We start from the raw sequence: 11,319 nt of genomic DNA, 5'->3' as shown, positions 1-11,319 counted from the left end.
TGTATAATTCCACTTATATAACCTCTAGAAAATGCAAACTAAAGTAGCAGCACTGTAGATTGTTGTTGCCCAGATGATGAGGACTAATATTTAAAAATAGTATCTCAGATTGAATTAGTTTTTAAATGCATCAAAAAATTTAGCTTTATTTTGTGAAACAAAATAAATATTCTGTGGGCTTTTTTTTTTCCTTTTTAAGGGAGACAAGTCTCTTTAACTTAGACAAGTGGTACAAAAAATACTGTCTATTTTTCTATAAAAGGCATGTTTAATACATTGAAAGTTTCAGATAAAAAAGTTTGGTGCCAATTGAAGAAATTTGGAGCCAGCTGAAATTTGAGCAGGCCAATTTCAGCTTGATCCTATGCCCAAAACTAATATACAGGTCAACTAGTGTGTTAAAGGCAATAAAATGAGTTGTCATTTATGCTGCCACAATAGCAACCTATTATTATTGTGTCATATTCTTTAATAGAGTTTCTTGAAAGTATATCTCGAAATTTTCAAAAAGTGAATTGAACAGGTCTCCTGGCTTCTAAAAGGGAATATTCTCTAGCTGATTTTTTATCTGAAGAATACAACCAAATATTTATAGATCTTCTTTGTTTCTTAATTTGTCTGCTTTCGCTCTAGTAATATCTCCTTGTTTTTTCTAATTAAAAATTCTGGAAAACCTAGGTTTAGCTATATTTTTAATTATCTTATTTGAAAGGACCATATTAATATATTCACATGAAATTTTATCATTGGAACAAAATTACATATTTTGCAAGAAGAATGCTTTGTGTGATATTGATAACCCAAAATCTGTCTTCAAGTTTGTATCAAGTATCTCAAAGCTATGGAATTATTCATCTGATAAATAAAAGTATATTTTTATGCTAAAATAGTACATGTAGTTGATTACCTAGATAGTAATGCTATATTTTAAAGGATAATCTATTTGATATGAGCATTATTAATAATAATTAATCATCATTCTTTTACTGAATCAATATTCTCTGAACACTGAGAAGGTGGAAACGTTCTCATTATTCCATTCCTTCACTTATGGAAGTGGTTGATACAAAGAAAGTGTAATAAATATGTGTTATATTAGTGAATGATATCATAGAAGTTAACTAAATTAGCATATAATAAATCTCTGGTCTTTGCTTTAAATTTTAATTTTGAATGAAAAATAGATGACTACAACATTCTAGAAAGACATGGAAAAGAGTGAGGGAAAAAGGTGTGACAGAGACTGCTACTTGTCAGCCTGCTATCCATCCTCTTATCCCTTAGTTGCAAATCCTCCCTGTAATATAGGTGTGGCAATGCACCCTTTCTTGCAACTAAATTTATCAGCCTTATCGCTGGGGTAGCCAATGAGATGTAAACGAAAATTTGGGGAGGAGCTTCTGGGAGAATGCTATAAAAGGAGCAGACTCTTCTGTCCTTGGCCTTTTTCTTGCGGCCTAAAAACACATGTACTCGATGGTGGGAGTTTCAGTGACCAAACTAAGACCAAGATGTGATCTTAAAGGTGGAAGCTGTGATAATAGACAGGAAAGCTGGAAAAGCCTTGTCTTGAAAGTGAAAGTGTTAGTCCGTCAGTTGTCTCCGACTCTTTGCAACCCCGTGGACTGTAGCCCGCCCAGCTCCTCTGTCCATAGGAGTCTCCAGGAAGAATACTGGGGTGGGTTGCCATTCCCTTCTCCAGGAGATCTTCCCGACAGGGATCAAACCCGAGTCTCCTGCATGGCAGGCAGAATCTTTACAAGTCTAGATGAGCCATCTAGACTTGTCTTACATAAGAGAAAAATAAACCTCCATCTTGTTTAATTTACCATTATATTGGATTTCTCTCCTATTCAACTGAGTCTAATCCTGATTGACACAGAGAAAAAAGTTTGAAATCTAAAGTCATAATTTTGTAAATAAAAAGTTTATTTTGTAGGTTAGCACATTTTTGTAATGTGTATTTATGGTGGGAATCTCTCTTAGGGCTATTGTGGTATAGCACTGAATTTACAAAGCAATTATCATCTTAAGATCTCAGAGATTTATAACTAATAATTAAATTTTATACTAGTGATGCAACATGTGATTATAGTGACTTTGTAGGTGAGACAACTAATGTTTAAGCCAGTTAACTGGTGGCTTACTGAAATGTATTGTATCGGAGCTATAGATTCAGTAGTGGAACTAATACAGTGCCGGTGATCATTAGAAAACTTTAATCTTCTCAATTAACTTTCCCAAATTCATAAGGCTAACTTCTTCATTTCACATGACACAGTCAATAATTGAAGCACTCATAAATCTGTTGAAGCCAAAGAAGACACATTCATCATTAATGTTTTTAAAATAATTTCAGAAAGACATGTTTATACCGGAGGGAAAATCTTAATGTATTCAAGAGTCATATCATCTGCAAACCATGAGAATGCAAGAGAAGTTTTATGAGCTGATAATTTTTACATTTTTGGGAAAAAAATTATTTTTAGCTTCTATATAAGCCACACTAACCACAATCCTGTGAGGTATTAGTTTTAAAGTTTTATTGAAAGATGAAGCAAACAGAGGCTCAGAGGAGTTAGGCAGCTTTGCCAGCATGAGACATAGAGCATCAGTCAATATGGATTTCTATTCAAGTCTGTCTCACTTGAAAGTTGTTGCTCTTGCCTCTTTTTTTGTGGATTGGTGATGATTTTATTTCCAAAATAGAATGTAAGAGGTCTTTACCTGATGTGGAATATTTACTTTCAAAATAAATGTTTGTATTGAAGTGTAACATGTTCAGAAAAATGTGCCAATCATAATTGGATAACTTTGCTGAATTATCACAGTGAGCATACACATGCAACCATTATCCAGGTCAGATAAAGAGCATTCATTAGCCATTGGGGAAATGCAAATTGAAATCAAAATAAGATATGCTTTCAAATCCATAGAATAGCTATGATAAAAAAAGACAGACAATAACAAAGTGTTGATTAGGACATGGAGAATTTGGAACCCTCATACACTGATGATGAGCCACTCTGGAAAAGTCTGACAGTTTCTTAAAAGGCTAAACATAGAGTAGTCATATGATGCAGAATTTCCTCTCCTAGGCATATAGCCAAGAGAATTGAAAATGTATGTCCATGCAAAACATATACACAAATGTTCATAGCAGCATTATTCATAATAGCCAAAAACATTCATAATAAGCAAATATCTATCAACTGATGAATGGAGAAACAAAATACGGTATATTTATACAATGGTAGATCATTTGGCAATAAAAAGGAATGCTACCACATGAAAGAAACTTGAAAATATTATGCTACGTGAAAGAGGCCAGAAAAAACACATGTTATATGATTCCATTGGTGGTGTATATGTGTGTTGCGGGAGCAGGGGGTAGTTGAAGAGGAAGAATGAAGAATGATAACTAAAGGGTAAAAGGTTTGTTATGGAGTGAGATGAAAATGTTCCCAAATTGATTTAGGTACTGGTTGCACAACTCTGTGAATATAATAAAAACCATAGAATTGTAGGTTTTAAATGGGTGAAGTGTGTGATATGGGAATTGTATCAACAGAGCTGTTTTTAAAAAGAAATAATGTACAGAAGAGGCAGATGGGGAAAGAAATAGTATCTTCATTATGGACAGAGATAGATAATATGCTTTGATACAGTGGTTGTAAAGACAAAGAAACAGAACTTGAATCACTTCAAGTCTATCAATCTATGTGAGTGCTTGAAGTTTTTATCTGTGTTTAATATATAAAACAGTGAAACAGAGAGAAAACTGAAAGATGTAATATTTTTGTATGGTAAGTGTGAATTTTACTTCATATGTAATATATTTTCCTGAATTTGAAAAGTATCTTTAAAATCAAAATTTCTTCTTTTTAGATTGTTAATTATTTAAAAACTTATATATGTGTGTGTATAGATATATACATGTTCATAAAATTTAACTAAAAAATGATTTCGCTGTCTACATTTTTTAAGGTCCCAATTATTTAGTTTTATTTCATAACTATCATTGAAAATGATTTTGTCATGTAGTTGAGTAGGTGTTTAAAAATAAACATGCTAGGGACACTTCTGCTGCTAAGTCGCTTCAGTCGTGTCCGACTCTGTGCAACCCCATAGACGGCAGCCCACCAGGCTCCGCCGCCCCTGGGATTCTCCAGGCAAGAATACTGGAGTGGGTTGCCATTTCCTTCTCCAGTGCAAGAAAGGGAAAAGTGAAAGTGAAGTCGCTCAGTCATGTCCGACTCTTTGAGACCCCATGGACTGTAGCCTACCAGGCTCCTCTGTCCATGGGATTTTCCAGGCAAGAGTACTGGAGTGGGGTGCCATTGCCTTCTCCAAGGGACACTTCTGCACGTGTCATAAATGTATTGCTCAATAAATCTTCACATACAAACATACCAGAACCAAATTAACAGAGAATAAAATGAGAACCTCAAAATACCTTATTGTGTGCCCCTGGGTTCCTAACTAGTCTTTGGAGCAAGGGCCTAGCACAGTGCTTGATACTCATCAGATGACTTAACAACATTGAACTGCTCAAAGAATAAAAATATTACTCTCTTGAAATGAAGCCAAGTACCACAATTCATCTCTAACTAGATATATTTCTAGCTATGAAAGTTCTTTTCAAACTATAAAAGGACAAAACAAAGAGCTTAATGAAGGAAAACATATCAAATTTCTGCTGATCCAGAAGCTCCATGAATGAGCAGGATTAATATTTCAAGATAGATTGTCTAGGATTTTCTTCTAAAGTCTCAGGAGATCAAGGTCTAATGCCCTGACTCAGACTGTTCTCCTCTCTAAACTATTAACATCAGAATTAATTATTTCTGGTAGTTTTTCATGACAGGGAAAGGATGTTCTGAAGCATAGTTGTTTTGGAGGTAAAAACAACCCAGTTACAGCCATGCTCCTTTATGCTCAGGGGCTCCATTTCCATCTTCTGTATGGATCTAAACAGATTTTACTTCTCTGGCCTTATATTCCATCCCTATATATACCCTAATATTAAGCTACAAAAATTCCTTGTAATTTCTCAAACGCAAAGATTCTCCCCACCTCTGTCTGAACTCAGTGAACTTGTGCACGGCTGTCAAGGCTCTCTTTACATATTGCCCTCTGGATGAAGACTAAGCCTTTCCTGTCTGCTGTTTCCATCTACACTCAGCCTGGCCCCACCTCACTGGCTGCGCCTTATCTGTGCTCTCATCTCCCCCAGCACATACCACTATCTGTGCGCTTGCTCGGCATCCTGCTCCCATCAGGGTGCTTTAGTTCCCACCCCCTCCTCCTCAAGCAAAGGGACTGTATCTCATCTGTGTAGTCTCGGTGCCAGAATCACATTTGCTTAATCAATGCTTTCTGAATTTCCTGTGCATTTATTATGTATCAGACTCCATTCTGGGCACCTGAGACACACCAGTGAACAAAACCAGCAAAGGTCCATGCCCTTGTGGGGCTTGCATTCCATCAGAGAGAGACAAATGGAAAGACTTAATAAATAAGCAAATCATATATTATATTGGAAGGTGATAAGTTGCATAGAGAAAAAGAGAAAAATATTGATCAGGGTAAGGGGAAGCAACAGGCAAGGGCTGGTTGATAAAGGAGTGGCCAGCTCACCCAGCGGTGTAAAGTGAAAGTGTTAGTTGCTCAGTCATGTCCAACTCTTTGTGACCCCATGGACTGTAACTCACCAGACTCCTCTGTCCATGGAATTCTCCAGGCAAGAACCCTGGAGTGGGTAGCCATTCCCTTCTCCAAGGGATCCTCCAAACCCACAGATTGAACCCAGATCTCCTGCGTTGCAGGCCAATTCTTTACCGTCTGAGCCACCAGGGAAGCCCTTCACCCAGCAGAGGGGAATCCAGAAGCAAGAATGTAAAGGTTTCATTTGACCTACATGTAGGGGACTGAACGGGAATTTCTCAGGCTGGAAGGTGGTAATGAGAGGTTTAAACCCAAAAGAGCATTCCAGGCAGAGGAACCCGTATGTCCAAAGGCACACGACCTTGAGAATTGCTGATGTGATGGTGGAAGTTCAGTGTGGCTGGGGGAGGGTGCAGTGCTGGGTTGAAGCCGTGGAAGATGAAGTTGGTGAGGAGCATGGGGCCAGGATGTGAAGGGACTTGTATGCCCTGCTAAAGAGTTTGCACTTTACCCTGTAGACAGCCGGAGTCCTGTTGATGATTTTATGCAGGGGAATGTCATGTTTATATTTATTTTTAGGAAGATAATTCTGGCAGATGGACCAGAGTGGTGAGAGACTGGGCAAGTCACTTAACCTTTCCCTTCCTCTATTTTACCATCTATCAAGTGAGACGAGGCATATCTGTTCTACTTACCTCGTAGGATTCTGGTGAGAAATAAATGAGATAAGAGATGTAAAAACGCTTTGAAAAGTAGATGGTACTATAAAAATGCAAGCTGGTGCCATTGTTATTTCAGCTGTGCTGTGTTTGGGAATGTGGTTTCAGAGAGGCCCAAAGAATCAAGGAGGGAAGCAGAGGGACGACCCCATTTCTGTCTTCCTGAAATAAAACCCAATAATACTTTAATTTATTGAATGCCTATTTTGGCTCTCTGCTGTACAAAGAGCTAAGGGGGTTTTATAGAAAATAAAGTAAACCAACCCTGGGGAGTTTATAGTCTAACTGGAGAGAGTTCGTACCTCTAGGAAATGAAAACAAGTATGTGAAAATATGAGCCAATGCAAAAGGAAAATGCTAGAGGAGGGCAGAGATGGAAAGAGTCAAGAGAGACTTCCTCTGAGAAAAGAAAGGCATGAATTTACTCTAACGAAGATGGTGATTTGATACATAACAAAATCGCTGTTAGTCCCCTCTCTCTGATGAGGCAGAATGGGCAGAAGAACTAGGGAAACATTTCACCAGGTAGAAAATTGCATTTCATAATTGGTTGCATCATACAGATCATCTTTCTAAAAGCAATGCAAACAAATTATGACATTTTCAAAATTATGAGTTACTTGGTAACAAACACAAATAAGCCTCATTACAGAAATATCTTGGGTCCATCTACCTACTGCTTTTCCATTCTCAGGTATGTTTGGGATAAAAACAGATTCTTGACATATGAAATTGTTTCTCTAGGCTCCTTCATGAATGTAAATCTCCTCCTTTGAATTATACCTTTCTATCTCCTGCTAGCACATGCTGTTCATAAATATATTACTGACAATTTTATGCCCGTTTGTATTTTCTTTTGTAGAGATGATAAGGTGTGTATCTTTGTAAGAGAGGCAGAATCCATGATGTTTTGAGGATATTGATAAAGGATGATATAATAATTAAGTTTAATAAGAGATATATTAACTTCTCTGAATTGGTGAATTATCCTTTTACTCAAGGTTTTTGGTTAGGAATTATATAACCTTTAAGATACTACTTTGATAAAGCAAGCATTCAACTGAAATAGATTTCTTCTTATGTGAGTTTTTATTGTGTGCTTAGAATGTGCTATAGATAGTTCTAAGTATGTGCTTAGCATGTGGTCATCACCTTATTAAACCAATAACCTGACAAAGGAGACAAGATTTACACATAAGAAGCAGTTAGCAAAAATACACTACAGTATGTGCATGGATACTAAGTCGCTTCAGTTGTGTCCAGCTCTTTGTGACCCTATGAACCATAGCCCACCAGGCTCCTCTGTCCATGGGATCCTCCAAGTAAGAATACTGGAGTGGGCTGCCAAGGAATCTTCCCAACTCAGTGATTGAACCCACATTTCTTACATTTCTTATGCATTGGCAGGTGGGTTCTTTACCACTGGTGCCACCCAGGAAGCCTACATTATAGTATAAATTGTACTAAATTATGAGGCATAAGCTAAAAGAGCTATGGAAGTGAATTAGTTTAGCTACAATTTTTTAATTTCAGTGTTGATCTATCAATGAATGCAACTGATAGTGAATATAAAATATGACTATTTCCCTTGACAAGAGTCTGCTAAAATGGAAAGCTTATGGCTTTGGCATCCAGTTGATCTGGGTCCTAATCTAGGCTCTGATTTCTTCGAGCTGTATGGTGTGTGGCAAATTATTTAACCTCACCAACGAAATGCAGCTATTAATAGTAACAATCATGACTTTTGTAGATAGATAATGGGAATTCCTAGAAAGAAGTGCAGTATATCAGCATCTTTGTATTTAGCTCTGCCTCTTACCAGCTACCCTAAAAAGCAGCCGTTGTTAGGTATTTTCCTGAGAACCCTCCAAAACTAGGAAAAGGCAGTTACTTTCCTTGACATTTAGGATAATTGTCCTTAGGTGCTGAGAGTGTGCAGTGGAAGCATGATTTGAAAGGTGTGGTAGGATGAATTATGAAGATGCTTGAAAGTCAGGCAGAGTTATTAAGGCTTCAGGAGAAGAACAACTAGAGTTTACTGGTAGGTCTCAAGCAGGGAGGTGTCAGGATAGAAGTGATGGGACATGGAGAAGCTGGGGAAGTGAGCATGGAAAGAAAAAGAATTAGATATGAGACATTTTAAAATACCATTTTGTCCTCTTATTCTAAATGTAATACATGCATTGAGGCAAGTTATTGCATTGCATGTGTGCTAAGTCGTGTCCAACTCTTTGCGACCCTATGGAGCCCACCAGGCTCCTCTGTCCATCAGATTTTTCTGGGCAAGAATACTGGAGTGGGTTGCCATTTTCTTCTCCAGGGGATTTTCCTGACTCAGGGATCGAGCCCTTGTCTCTTGCCTCTCTTGTATTGGCTGGCAGATTCTTTACCACTAGCAGCATCTGGGAAGCCTCGCAGCAGGTCAGGAAGTACACAAAATATAAAGAAGGAAATAATTACCACAAGTCCTTCACTCTGAGATACTTGTTGCTTGTGTTTTGTCGTATTTCTTCTGAGTCTCTACAGTCATTACCCCTAATAGACATTTGGGGAGAATATTGAAATAAAGATGATGTAAAGCTTATATATGTCATGCTTCTGGGAAGCCTTCTTGGATTTTCATGCAGGATTTATTCTCTGTGCTTATAATATTTTATACATATGTAGCAGGAGCCCCCAAATAACTTTAAACCAAATGAAATTAATGTAACTAATGTCAGTTATTTTAGGAGTTATTTTAGGAGTGACTCTTCTTTAAGGGAGGATGGCTCTTTTAGTTGTAAGAAAAGCAACTTACAATGTGCCTTTTGAGTTGTGCAAAGAAAAAAGCAAATCCTGCTTTGGGATAGAGCAGTTCAGGATTAGTTGCTAAATTGTTTTTTTCATAGCAACATAAAAGACAATTTGGCTGCAATCAAGGATTGTTTCTGTAAAAATTATTATTTAAACAGGGCTTTTGCCTTCAGGGACAAGGGAGAGATTTGGAGATGCTTGACTTGGGTGAAGCCTGAGGACAAGCCATTGAGAACTTCTGTCTTAAGGTTTATGAGCTGACTCTTGTAAGCCAACAGTAGTAGGCTGAGGGCTGAGCAAAGAGATGTCCTGTAAGTGACTTCCTAGAAATGGGCATCATTAATAAACTCTAGGTTCTAGCAATGCTTTCATAAACACTAGAGTATTTATCAGCAGTGACTTGCAGAATTAAAGGAAGCAACTATAACAGCTAGAAGTGCTGTAGACTTATGGGAACATAGAGCCTGAAGAAATGAGTGAGACACTTCAGACACTTGTATGGATAAGATCCTTAACACATCAGGTACATACTATTCTGAGACCTCCACAGATACTAATTCCTTTAATTTCGGCAACAACCTTATCATCTTCAGTTTATAGATGAGGAAACAGAGGCACAGAGAAGTTAAATACCCCAAAGATATCCAGGAATTAGTGGAGACTCAAGTCTGCTCTTAAGCACTGAATGCTAGTCTGTTGGAAAGGGATTATACCATCAGTAGACACACAGGATGGTGGTTCAGGCAATGTCCATGGAGAATCAGAGGGAGAGGGAGCATACAAAAACTGGAGAACTTAGGAACTTCCATCAGAGCATTTGCTAGGCATTTTCATTCATGCACCTCTCCCATCCACCAGGCTGATTTCCTCGTGGACAGGAATGTGTTGTGTTTCCTCTGTATCCTCAGTGCCAAGCACAGTGCCTGGCATATAGATGTGCAGCAACACTCAGAAATATTTACTTCAAAGAGCACACGGGACGCATCGATGATAACTCCAAAGTATTGAGTCTCGTTAGCTAAGACAAGGATGTTGCCACTGAGAGAGAGCTAATTCTTTAGTTGGAAGATCCTTATAGCCTAATAGTGCTTCCCTAGTGGCTCAGACGGTAAGAGCATCTGCCTGCAATGCTGGAGACCCAGGTTCGATCCCTGGGTCAGGAAGATCCCTTGGAGGAGGGCATGGCAACCCACTCCAGTATTCTTGCCTGGAGAATCCCATGGACAGAGGAGCTTGGTGGGTTATGGTCCATAGGGTCACAAAAAGTCAGACACAACAGAAGCAACTTAGCATGTATATAGCTTCCTAGAAAAGTCTGCATTAGGAGATGGGCTGAATTTCACTTGTAATTTTCTCTCCAGTGCCAGGGTACAATAGGGCAGGAGCCAATCTGAGATTTACTGCCTCGAATATTATCAAGATATTTGAGAACAGTTAATAAGAGCAATCTATGAACTTAGTAGGATTTATAGCATGTTTAAGTCTTCTGTCTAGCCCTAATATATAACAAAACACAATGGGACATTCAAGTAAAATTCATGTAGAATGCAAGGTGCACAAAATAGCTAGCTAGTGCCCCAGTGCCTGAACTTGAAACTTCTGTTCCTTACTAACAAGTCCATGGGGAATTTTGGACCACTAATGTACTGAAGCTAATGATCTTTCACTGTGTTTAGCTTAAAATAAAACACCTTGAATAATCTTTGTTTAGTAGCATTGCTATTATTGTTGTTGTTAGGTTTAGTTCAGTTCGGTTTAAGTCAAGAGCAAAAGCAAGATTTTACCTTAAAACCGAAAGACAAATATGAACAATTCAAACATTGACAAAAATGGAGAGAATAGTATAATGGCTTCTCATTCAGTTTCAAAAGTTAGTTGTTTGTGGCCAATCTTGTTTCATCCACTTGTCCATACTCTATTCCAGATTAATACGAAGCAAATTCTAAATACCCAAACACCGCATCATTGTAGCTCTAAACGATAAAAACTCCTTTTTTAAACTTACCACACCTTAAAAATTAACCACACTTCTATAACATCACCACATATCTAGACAGAGTTCAAGTTTCCCTGATTGTTTTGTTAGATTTTTGTAGTTTGCTTGAGTAAAGGTACAACTAGATTCTATACCTTGTGATTG

The sequence above is a fragment of the Giraffa tippelskirchi genome, chromosome 11 (genome assembly GCF_054371585.1).
Source record: "Giraffa tippelskirchi isolate mGirTip1 chromosome 11, T2T-mGirTip1v1.2.pri, whole genome shotgun sequence".
In the NCBI taxonomy this organism is placed as follows: domain Eukaryota; kingdom Metazoa; phylum Chordata; class Mammalia; order Artiodactyla; family Giraffidae; genus Giraffa; species Giraffa tippelskirchi.
Note: the sequence above shows the minus strand (reverse complement) of the source record.